We start from the raw sequence: 8,380 nt of genomic DNA on the forward strand, positions 1-8,380 counted from the left end.
GTGTGTGTAAAATAACGTTTAAAAGATGCTACGGCCAGGCTGGTCCTCACCCCAAGACTGGGCACGGCCTGACTGGCTTCCCACAGTCTTGTGGCTCTCCCTACCAGACTCTGTGAAGACGTGAAGGTCATGACGGGCCGTCCCGTTTCTCCGATCGGTCACTTCTTGCTTTGGCTTCTCTGCCCTGTGGTGATGCTAACCATGTTTGTGGCCACACTCGTTGTCTACAATAATCAGAAATCCACCTATGTGGCCTGGGACTCAAGCACTGTAAGCCTCCCCCACCCTAACCCCCCAGCCCCCCCACCTACCCCCACTCACCCCCACCCCGCTTCTGGAATCCCCTAAGCAGCGGGGACCAGATCTCTCCAGTCATTCTTGGCTCAAGTCCCTAGTTATCTCTAATTCTGACTCTCTAAAAGCTCATTAACACATAGACCCCTGGTGCCCTGGTGCCCCTTCTCCTGTGGCTACTTCAATACAAGGGGGCTTCCTATTCTCTCGGCCAGTTCAAATTTCCGAGCCACGTTTTACTCTCTCCACAGTCAAAAGAAGTCATTCGACAATACCCATCCTGGGTGTTCACCTTCTTAATCATCTTAAGTGCCATCGTGTTCCTGCCCATCCCTGCCTACTGTCTGTTCTGCCTTATCAATAAGATTCCCTTCAGCTCGGTCGCCCTCCAGGTACCTGTCCGAGCCACCAACGTGCTAGGCGGGAACAAGCGTCTAGAGTCCAGCAAAGACACTCATCCAGAAGAAATCCTGGAAGATGATTCAAGAAACTAACAGTGAAAGAAATGGGCAGTTGGCAGTGACTTCCTTGGCTTCACCTTGTGCCTTGTCCCAGGCTTATCCAAGGGGCAATCCTTTACTCCAGCGTGGAGCCCAACTTGGGACTGCTGAGATCCCTGGACCTAGAAGCCCGATTATTCGCACAGTCGGAGACACCTTTGTTGGGGAGAGGGGAGAGGGAGACAGAGAGGCTCCTGGCACCTGACTTTGCCGCCCTCCTCCAAAGCTCCACCCTCCCTGGTTACCCTTGTGATCCCACAGACTCTTCTATTGCTCTCCTCAAAATAGACACGTAGGAAAATGCATGTGCGCCGTTGGTGATGACGACTTAACCTGGTTCTTCTCTGCTAATAAATCAGTCCACCGAGACCCCAAGCATTGGGTGTGTATTGATCTCTTCTTCTTCTTTTTTAAAATAAATGTCCCAAGTGTTTAGTCTTTTTTTTTTAATAAAAAAGGCCGTATTTTATTGTGTTTTCATTGAAAGTTTGCACACCAGTTTAGATTTTTTTATTATTATTATTGAATCATTTTATTGGGGCTCGTACAACTCTTAACACAATCCATACATGCACCCATTGTGTCAAGCACATTTGTACATGCGTTGCCAGCATCATTCTCAAACCATCTGCTTTCTACTTGAGCCCTTGATATTAGCTCCTCATTTTTCCCCTCCCTCCCTGCTCCCCCCTCCCTCATGAACCCTTTATAATTTATAAATTATTATTATTTTGTCATATCTTACACTGTCCGACATCTCCCTTCACCCACTTTTCTGTTGTCCGTCCCCTGGGGAGGAGGTTATATGTAGATCCTTGTAATTGGTTCACCCTTTCCACCCCACCCTCTCTCCACCTTCCCGATATAGAGACTTTCAGCACTGGTCCTGAAGGAATCTTCTGTCCTGGATTCCTTGTTTCCAGTTCCTGTCTGTACCAGTGTACATCCTCTGGTCTAGCCAGCCTTGTAAGGCAGAATTGGGATCATGATAGTGGTGGGGGCTGGGCGCGAGGGAGGGGGAAAGCATTCAGGAACTAGAGGAAAGTTGTATGTTTTGTTTAGTCTTTTCATAAGGAGTCTATTTCCTCTCTCTTTTTTTCCCCCCAAATTTTTTTTATTGAGAGAGAATACAGATATCCTATCATTCCATCGTTCAATTGTTTTGTTTTTCTTCCCCCCAAAAGCAAACAACAAGCCAAGATTTCTTGCCCATTCCGTGGCTTGGCAAGTTTCCATTAAACCACAAGAATTGCCTTCTCCAGAGACTGGCTTTCAGCCAAGGATGAGAACACTAGCTCAGAAAATGTGGCCACATGAAAGATGGAGAGACTGTCAATGTCCTCTGCAATGGATCGTGGGGATCCTGCCATGACGGTGGAAGGATTGGGATGCAGAGGCTGCGTCAGTGCTTCCACGGCTATTCTGTGGATCAAATGTGCTTTTGAGTCCATGCACAACAATGTGGGAAACTGAGGCCCGGGAAGAAAGCGTATGCAGATAACCTTTGTATTCTCATGATTGGGAGGCCCGGGGTTCTGGGTGGAGGGAGGCCTTCACATTTGTGTGTTGGAGAAGAGTGCCAATCACATCCTCCTAATTAAAAATCATCCCCACTCTATCCTCTCATCACAGTGTTACCTGAATGGTACCTCTTACCAGCACATGGCTGATTGCTGTCTCGCCGACAACTTTATAAGAGGAGAGCATGTTGCTATTGCTCTCCATGCTCAGGGGCCAGTCTAGGAATTTGTTTCTCTACCTGGAATTTGTTAGTCTACCTGGACTAACACACAGTCAAGGGCACAGGGCCTACACCTGAGGAGGCCCAGCATATAGATGAGATGGCTCAGCCCAAAGCAACCCTCCCTGATGAACTACAGTGTCTGCTCAGCCAGTTACAAATGGTCTGTGGATTGACAGTGGGAGGGGTGGAACAGCCAACGATGAAACAAGGGCTGACCTAGCCCGGCTCCGCACGATGAAGCAGGCCCCTGCCGAATGGGCAACACATCGGTTCCATCAACAGATGGGGCATAAAGGACAACAGACCCTGTGGGCTATTGCCAAAGAAGTGGGACCGTCTCTCTTATGAAGCAAGGCAGAGAGGTCTTCATGGACTGCACTTGTTGCTTGTTGGGAAAACACAGGTCCGTCCCCCAGCAACTGGGCAAAATCCCATAGGCAGACAGCCACAGCAACTGGGGAACCCATTTCACTGAGCATGAGCAATGGACCAAGCAACTGCCAAAGGCCCTGTGAAGTCAAGGACTGCAGACGATCATGAGAATTCGTGGGTCTGACAAAGATGTGAGATACCTCCTTCCTCTGCCTGGGAACTCCAGCAATCTCCTGTTGTTCTTGCCCCGAGATCAGCCCCCCTCGCTCCCATAGATGTGGCAAACCAGTCCTTGGGGGTTATTTTGACCCCTTGGGGAAAAGGGTGTGCACCTTCCTAATCATCTTAAGTACCATTGTGTTCTGACCCATTCCTACCTACTGTCTGCACTGCCTGATCTGTAAGATTCCCTTCATTTCCATCCCCTTCCATATGCCTATTATAATCTCCAAGTCTCTCATCATAAGGAGTGGTCTGAGGTGCAGTAAAGGAAAGGAATAAATGCTGCAGGATGATGAAAGATGTGGTAGTTACATAATCTGTTGTCAATTTGAGAGGATTAAGAGTGCAGGGCTGGAGTTAAGTCTGTCAATCGGGTGGCAGCTTGATGACCTCATTTGGAGATGCTAAGGAGATAAGTAGCTTACTTGAGGTGGGGTACATGCTGACTTCCTGGGAGACATTGCAGCTGACAAGACACATGGAACTACTTAAGTGCCCTGAGCTGGAGCAGCCACGTGGAGATACCTGCCAGCACTGAGATGCTTATAATGCCACTGGATCCACAAGACTTCCTACCCACTGATCTGTGATCTTCCCGCATTCAGTATCATTGCATGTGTTCCATGAGTCTGAAGTGGACTTTATAGATTGGTATTGGACATATGGGCTAATATCAAACTTCTGGACTTGATCTGGACTGGGCTGGGATGTTTTCTCAATATTCAATTGTTCCTGTATATAATGCTCTTCCTTTCCCCCCCCCTTTCCTGTTTTGTTTTATTTCTTATTTATTTATTTTTGTAATCATTTTACTGGGGGCTCACACAACGTTTCTCACAATCCATACATACATCTATTGTGTCCAGCACACTTGCACATTTGTTGCCATCATCATTCTCAAAACATATGCTTTCTACTTGAGCCCTTGGTGTCAGCTACTCATTTTCCCCCTCCCTTCCCATTCCCCCCTCCCTCATGAACCCCTGATAATTTATAAATTATTATATTGTCATATCTTATACTGTCCGACATCTCCCTTCATCCAATTTTCTGTTGTCCATCCCCCAGATAGGAGGTTATATGTAGATCCTTGTAACCGGTCCCCCCTTTCTACCCCACCTTTGCTCTACCCTGCCAGTATTGCCATTCTCACCACTGGTCCTGAGGGGTTTATCTGTCCCGGATTCCCTGTGTTTCCGGTTCTTATCTGTACCTGTGTACATCCTCTGGTCTAGCCGGATTTGTAAGGTACAATTGGGATCATGATAGTGATGGGGGGGGAAGCATTTAAGAACTACAGGAAAATTGTATGTTTCATTGTTGCTACACTGCACGCTGACTGGCTCATCTCCTCCCCATGACCCTTTAAATCTCTTTCTTATACACATATGAGTGCCTATAAATTTTGTTTCTCTAGTCCACCTGGACTAACACAAAAGACAATGCTGATCATGCCATTGTGTGATTTCCCAACAAGTGACCAGGACTTCATTCATTTCACTAGGCCTCACACAGTGCTCCAAGCTCACCTCATGGGCAGATCTTGACTTCCGCTTGAAACTGTCGATATCCCTGGACCCAGAACCCCATTTATTTCGAGAGTTGAAAGCACTTTTGGGGGCTGGGAAACCTCATGGAACTTGACTTTACTGCCCCTTGCTGTGACCCATTTTCCCTGATTAGCACTGTGATCACATTTACCCCATTCTTTTCCTCAATATATTCATATGTGGAATTCATATACACTGATGGTGATAATAAGTTCACCTGCTTCTTCTGTTGTGTCCATCTAGAGAAGTCTGACTGGTTACTAAATCAGGCCATTGGATCCTCAATCACTGGGCATGTGCTGATCTTTTTAAAAAAAACATGTATCTGGTGTCTAGTTTTTCCCAAGCATTCTTTTCTTTCAAAGGCCAATATAGCCAATCCAGATTTCCTGCCCACTCTTCGATTTGGCAAATTTTCATTCTGCATCACTGCATTTGCCTTCTCCAGTGACTGACTTTCAGCCAAGAATGAGAAGACTAGCTAAGAAAATGATAGTTTCACGAAAGATGGAAGATGGAAAGAAGAGAAATGTGCTCACTAATGGGATGTGCCAATCCTGCCATGACTGTAAACATGCTTTTGATGAGCAAGCTGCATCGGTAGCTAAAAGATTGTTTTGTGCGGGGAGGAGATGAGTCACTCAGGGTGCAGGGTAGCATCGACGAAACCCACAACTTTCCTCTGGTTCTTAAATGCTTCCTTCACCCTCCACGCCCCCTATCATGATACCAATTCTACCTTAGAAACCTGGCTTGACCAGAGGATGTACAGTGGTGAACATAGGAACTGGAAACACAGGGAATCCAAGACAGATGAACCCCTCAGGACCAGTGGTGAGAGTGGTGATACCAGGAGGGTGGAGGGAAAGTGGGGTAGAAAGGGGGAACCGATCGCAAGGATCTACATACCACCTCCTCCCTGGGGGATGGACAACAGAAAAGTGGGTGACTGTTCCTGGATTTGTTTCTCTAGTCAACTCAGACTAACACAGGGCACTGCCAAGTTGCTGTGCTGAGCCCAACACGTGTCGATTTGCTTTGTAAGAGCCATCGCTGGTTTTACCACACGGCAAGATCAAGTGAATTTCCCTAGCGGGTAGTGATAACAGAGGCGGCCTCTTGAAACTTGTGGAAGGGGCAGTTGGTTCCATGATGGTACTGAAAATGATAACTGCAGCTGCAGCACATGTTGGCTTGATATCACTGATTTATGGGTTCTTAGGTATCTATAAAAGCCCCCAATAAAATGACTAATTTTTTTTTAAAAGAAAGAAAAAAGAGGCGGTCCTAGATGTCGCTCTGCACAAGCTCAACCGGAGGGGCGGACAGGACAGGAACCTGGAGTCCATTGGTACCTGTACCCTGTGGCCCCGCCCCCTCACACTCCCCTCCCCCACCCAGCCAACGATCTGTCTGCTGGAAGTTTGCGGCTGTTGACTCCGGTAAGGCGGGAACTGGAGGGAAACCGGAGGTCTTCTTTTCCTCGTGATCAAATATCCGGGGTGTTTAACCCCCTTCAACAGTTCGTCCTCTTTTATCTGCCCCCTGTCAGCTGTGGGGATGGGATGAGTGGGATGTTGGTGTGCCCGGTAAACCGCTGGAGTGGGAATGAGGTCCCTCATATGTCTTCTCCCCTCTCTGATCTTACTCCCCCACCTTTTTTTTTATTTTTCCTTTCTCTCCTTGGGTCACTTGGTAAATATCGTGGGGCGCCCAAGTTTGAAGTGGAGGCCAGCTCTGATCAGAGATCCCACTGTTGTGACTGAGAGACGGGAAGACTGGTGTCTAGCACCCTTGGGTGTGATGAGATTTTTCTTTGGGGTGGTTATTGGAAATCCCTAGTCTTGATAGAGAAAAAGGGAGGCAGAGACCTTGCGAGGGAATCTTGTGTCTTCGCTGTTCCACCCCAGAGGAATGATGTGTGGTACACATATTGCCATCCCCAATATTCACCAGGAAACCCTAAGGGAATCGTCCATTCAAAAGCTCACTGTGGGGAGCAAATCTTGACTCACAGTGAAGCCGTACGTTTCTGCAGACACACACTGCCCTTCCACAGGGCTATGGAGTGGATTTGAACGGGGCGATCCTTAGGCTACCAGCCCACTGCTTAAGCCACTGTGCTATCAGGGCTTGTTACCTTTCAAGAATTTTTTCATCTACAGTCCCCCCTCAAGTTGTTTTGGGCTTTTAAAATATCATTTTATTGGGGGCTCTTAAAGCTCTTATCACAATCTGCACATCCATCCATGGTGTCAAGCACATTTGTACATTTGTTGCCCTCATCATTCTCAAAACATCTTCTTTCCACTTGAGTCCTTGGTAGCAGCTCCCCTTAAGTCGTTTTGTTTTGCTCCCCCCCACCTTCTCCTTGCAACTTCTTTGTTGATAATAAATGGCTTATTTGTCCCCTAGTCTCCCACCCACTCAGATTTAACATATTTCTCTCCGTTGTTATAAAGCATTAAGGAGTAGCTGATTTGTTTTCAGGTTGATTTCTGGTGAAACAATTCCATGCATGGTTTTATGTGCTTCGTTCAGGATTACAAAGTACCTGGTGGTCTTTCTTGTCAGATGAGCAGTCACGGGTGATCACTGTCTATCTGGATCTTATTATTAGAGAAAACAAAATGGTAATGTTTTACATTTTTCCTCTCTTCTTTTGTCTTTTTCTTTTATTTATTTGGGAGAAAGATAAGGCTGTTGCTCCCATAAAGATGTGCTGCCTCCGTCCAAAGAGGGATTTGTGGACTAGTATCGGACTTGTGGGCTCATATCGAACTTGATCTGGACTAGGATGGGGCATTTTCTTAATGTACAATTATGCTTTGATATAAAGCTCTTTTTTAGAAATATATGAGTGTCTCTAGATTTCTCTAGTCAACCCAGTCTAACACAAAGGGTCTTCCTCTCTTTTCTCTGACCTCTACTTATACAACATAACATCTTTCTCCAAGGACTGGGCTTTCCTGATAAGATGACCAGACCGCGTGAGACAAAGTCTCATCATCGCTGATGCTAAGGACCGTTCCTGCCGCACTTCCTCCAAAACCGGTTGGTTCGTTCTGGAAACCAACGGTATATTTCAGTCTTTCCCAACACCAATCAAAGGCATCGATTCTTCTCCTATCTTCCTTATCCCTTGTCCACTTGTGCCCAGCGTCTGAGCTGATTGAGCAGCTCAGGGCCTGGGTCAGTCGCCCCTCAGTCTTCAAAGTGGCATCTTTGCTTTGAACACGTCCAAGAGAGCTTCTGCACCCGATTCTCGATGCAAGGACACGGATTGCCCCCAGCTGCTGCCTCCGTGGGTGCTGATTGCACATCCAAATAAAATGAAGTCCTCGGCAACTTCTGTTTTTTCTCCATTGATGGCGAGATTGCATATTGATTGAGTTGTGAGGGTTTGGGGTTTCGTTTAGATTGCGAGAGGATCCACAGGAAGGTTGCAGTAGTCTATCTTCATCGGCGAGTGCTTGCAGTCCTCTTTGCTCACTGCATGGAAGATTGTTTATATATATATATTATATATATAAGAGAGTTTTATATAAAGGGTAAGTGCACATCAAGAAAACATCCCAACCCAGTGCTGCCCAAGCCCACAAGCGGCGAGTGCTTGCAGTCCTCTTTGCTCACTGCATGGAAGATTGTTTATATATATATATTATATATATATGAGAGTTTTATATAAAGGGTAAGTG

The 8,380-nt window shown here is 46.7% G+C and overlaps 1 pseudogene; it reads left to right on the forward strand.

The window, feature by feature from the left end:
• The window catches only part of LOC105979341, a 25,324-nt pseudogene extending 24,536 nt beyond the window's left edge, over positions 1 to 788 (forward strand).
• Positions 789 to 8,380: the final 7,592 nt, after the last annotated feature.

The sequence above is a fragment of the Echinops telfairi genome, unplaced genomic scaffold (assembly GCF_000313985.2).
Source record: "Echinops telfairi isolate 266 unplaced genomic scaffold, ASM31398v2 ScPeMD7_655;HRSCAF=1070, whole genome shotgun sequence".
NCBI lineage: Eukaryota > Metazoa > Chordata > Mammalia > Afrosoricida > Tenrecidae > Echinops > Echinops telfairi.